Source organism: Spinacia oleracea, chromosome 5 (genome assembly GCF_020520425.1).
Source record: "Spinacia oleracea cultivar Varoflay chromosome 5, BTI_SOV_V1, whole genome shotgun sequence".
NCBI classification, from domain to species: Eukaryota; Viridiplantae; Streptophyta; class Magnoliopsida; order Caryophyllales; family Amaranthaceae; genus Spinacia; species Spinacia oleracea.
In genome coordinates this window covers 107,543,556-107,547,733 of record NC_079491.1, presented here as the reverse complement: position 1 = coordinate 107,547,733, position 4,178 = coordinate 107,543,556, and the positions used below count along the sequence as shown (strand labels likewise).

The 4,178-nt window shown below is 42.6% G+C and overlaps 1 pseudogene; it reads right to left on the bottom strand.

Annotated features, from left to right (window-relative positions):
• Positions 1-338: 338 nt before the first annotated feature.
• Positions 339-439, bottom strand: LOC130462277 (uncharacterized; annotated as a pseudogene).
• Positions 440-4,178: the final 3,739 nt, after the last annotated feature.

Here is a 4,178-nt window from a genome sequence, read left to right as displayed (position 1 = left end):
TCGAAGCTACATGTGGTATTCAAGCCCCCACAACGGGTGCCAACAACTTTGAGATCAAGCCCGCCTTGATCAATTTGGTCCAAAGCCACCCCTTTTGTGGGAAGAGTAATGAATCACCTCACGAACATCTCAAACAATTCGAGCACTATTGTGACACAATCAAGCACAATGGTGTCACATCGGATTACGTGAGGTTGACATTGTTTCGGTTCTCTCTACTTGGGCGAGCAAGTGATTGGCTTGACAAGGAGGTCAAGCCCAACTCACTTCGCACTTGGACCGAGGTGACGAGTGCATTCTTAAACAAGTTCTATTCGCATGGGAAGACGGCGGAGTGTCGCCACAAGATTCAATCCTTTGAGCAAAGGCGAGATGAGTCACTCTTCGAAGCTTGGGATCGTTTTAAGGAGTACCAAAGGGAATGCCCTTACCATGGGATCCCTAAATGGTTGTTGCTCCAAACATTCTACTTGGGGTTGAGTCCAAGTTCGAAGACAAGTCTTAATGCGGGTGCGGGAGGCCCCATCATGAACAAAACTGAGGATCAAATAGAGGGAATCATTGAGGATGTAGTTCAAAACTACCAATCTTGGCATGTAGGCACAAGGAATTATGATTGGAAAGGTAGGAGTGAAGATGGTAAGGGTTTGGTGTACGCCATAGAGCAAGCACGGATGATAGAGAAGCTTACCTTGCGATTGGAGAAGCTCAAAAACACACCAAGCCAACCGTCATCACCGTCTACAATCCCTCCTCTTTTGGCCACTCTTCTCTCTAAGGGGAAGAGCAAGGTTAGTTCTTATGATACAATGCCTCCGGGCACCTCCTTTTGCGAAAATTTCCAAGACTATAGTCATTCCCCCAATGCATGCCCCTTAGTTCATAACTTGTCATTTGTGGATTATGGCCCTTCATATGAAGGCGATTTTGATGTAGAGTATGCTAATGCCGTAAATGAGAGGTCTAGGAATGATAACCCTAACAATCCAAATTTTGCTAGGCAACCTAGAGGCCCCATGTATGGTTCCCACCAAGGCTATGGCCAAGGAAGTGGGTATGATAGCCAAAATCGAGGTGGCTATAGAGCACAAGGCTATCAAAGCCAAGCACCCTATGGTCAATCTCAAGGTTTTGGCAATCAAGGCCAATACAACCAAGGGAGTTATAATCCCAACCATCAAGGTGGAGGGGGTTATAATTACTCTTATGGGCAATTTAGGGGTGCCTCAAGTGGGGGTTATCCTTTGAACTCGGGAGGTCCTTATGGTGCATCTCAATTCCCACCTCCCGGATTCAATGGACCGAGGACCTTTGGCAACCAATATCAATCAAACCTTAGTGGTTATGGCATTTCACCTCCACCACTCCCGCCTCTCAAGTCTAATCTTGAGGCTCTCATGGAGTCGTTTGTGGGGGCGCAAGCCAAGAAGAATGTCGAGTTTGAGGATGGATTCAAGCAATCCAACACTCACTTGAAGATGATTGAGACCCAACTAGCTTAACATGCAAATACCGTTAGGGAACATCATGCGCATGCTAGTCTCCCACCCCAAATTCATGCTCCAAAGAAAATGAATGCCATAGTGACAACGAGTGGGAGGATTTTAGATGATGTTCCTAGAGCTAATAAGGTTTCTACGCCGAATGGGAAGGATCAAGAGGGAGTCATTGAGTCTAGTGACAATGATGTGGTAGAAGAGGAGCCTCCCATTAATGTTGAAGGTGAAACTCCTATACTAAAGGAGGCAACTCTCCTACCTCTCCCCACTCCTAAACTTCCCTATCCCCAAAGATTCATAAGGCACAAGTTGGATGTGCAATTCTCAAAATTCCTTGATGTTCTTCGAAATTTGCACATCACTCTCCCCTTTACGAACGCATTGAAATAAATGCCTACCTACTCAAGTTTTCTCAAGGAAATCTTGAGTGGGAAGCGGGATTGCACCGTAAAGGAAACGGTGAACCTCACCGAGAATTGTAGTGCTATCATTCTTAACCAAATGCCACCCAAATTCAAAGACTCGGGTAGTTTTTCTATCCCTTGTGATATTAAGGAGCTTGAAATAAGCAATGCCTTGTGTGATTTGGGTGCTAGCGTTAGTATACTACCTTATTCGGTGTTTGCCAAGCTTGACGTTGGAGATCTTGTCCCAACCAACATCACCTTGCAACTTGCCGACCGTTCGGTCAAGTATCCTATTGGCAAGGTTGAGGATGTTCCCCTAGTTGTTGGCGAGCTTACTTTCCTTGTGGATTTCGTCGTCTTGGCCAAGCCCTGGGCGCCGAAAATGCTTGGGGCCGTTTTATCTCCGGATTCTTTTTGGATTCGTATCTTAAAATCTATCTTTCCACACACTCTTTTCCTATAAATACAGCCTAAAACCGACGTGAAAAAGGACACACAATTCCATAATATGAGTATTGACTCTAGCCTTAAGCCTCAGCCTCACGCTGCGAAATTGATCCGGTGTTCTGTCGCAATCGACCCAAAAGTCGAACAGAACGCATCCTGCCCCTTGTAGCTTGATGAATTAAGCCTAAATACTGGAACATTGCTTGGAACCCCGAGATTCGTTAAATAAAAGGAGAAATAGCAAAGCCAAGTGGTTAGTTTTCTGAGAACCACAACGCACCTCTCAAGGGTGAGTTGTAATGTGTCCCTCATATGATTTAATCGCTTTCATCACCCTTTTATAAAATTGTCAAACTATTAATTTGATTGATCTATCACGCCTAATAAGATAATACCTTGGACAATTGAATTATCATGCTAGGTACCCTAAATCAATCTAAATAAGATAATCACGATCGATTTAGTATTATGTGTTGCATATTGCTAAAATCAATTCAGAATAGTTTAATAGTTTAACGCATGTCCCTTCAATTATTTATGCTGAGCTAGTAAGGATAACCTGCCTCTGGAGTATTATCGATGAGCACTCCTCTCGGTAGTTACAGTCCCCCTAACTCTCAATCTCTGCCCTGCGGGTGTACGTTGAGCGATCCCCACACCAGGGATCACAAGGGAACCTATGGCCGTCATGGTCGAACATAATGGCACTCCCTTTATGTCACGATAACCGGGTTTTGTCAGTTTTTCTCATTGTCGTTAAAAACTGAATGGCGACTCCTATATTACTAGTCGATTGGGTGTAAACTCACAGGAGATCCAATTACACTTGATCTGACAACGTCACGCCCACGAGGGACGAGGTCACGCATTAGCCTCGTGCTTTTTCGACGCCCTCACAGGTGCTCATACCTAAAGTGAAGCGCAATGATAGAACTCAACTCAAGCAAAACGAACCAAATACAAACTCATACCACTTATTTGGGGTACCCCCAAGCTTATTCAACAACAATTCTAAACTTCAACTCTTTTTGCACTTTTCTTGATTTGATTTTCTCTTTTTTTTTTTTCAATTGAAACTCTTCTCATGCCTTGTTTTTCTCTATTTTTGGCTTTTTCAAAACTTTAATTTCTCATTTTTTCTTTTGCATCATTTATTCACTATATATAACACATTTCCCAAACATTTCCATTCATACCAATAAACATCATTCCTCAAATATGCATAATCATTCAAAACCAACAAGAATCATAACTCTAAGCTTTACTATCACTTCTAAGGGTGAAAACAAAACAAAGGCTATTAGGCTTATAATGTGCTCATAAGAAATGAAGGGGAAGGCTCAAATGGCTAGCAAGGGGGAAAATGCAAACAAAAATATATGAGAAAAATAGAAAATAAAGTCCTAAACTAAAAAGAAAAATAGTCACCGAAAGAAATGCCTCTATCGTCCCCTAAAGTAGTTCGGTCGCGGTCTCGGGAAGGAAATAGTCAAATTCGGGAGATAAGAAAGTCAATGCCAAGGATCCGTGCCACTCAATATATGTATATAATGTGTTTGGGCTATTTTGAACATGAACCTCACATGGGAGAAAATACCACTCTCTCCGGTTTCAAGTCACTAAAGAGATCGACACCATCTTACCACAAGCCAAGGGTTCAAGACGCATGCTACCCAAAGTTCTAACCAACTTCCTTAACACCAAATCCTAAATTCGACCCAAGACATTAAAAACCGTGTAAACATCTACCAATTGGGAATAAAAGCATTCTAGTCTACAAGTTTCAATTTTATTTGCCCAAATAAAGAATATTGCCTAAGAAAAC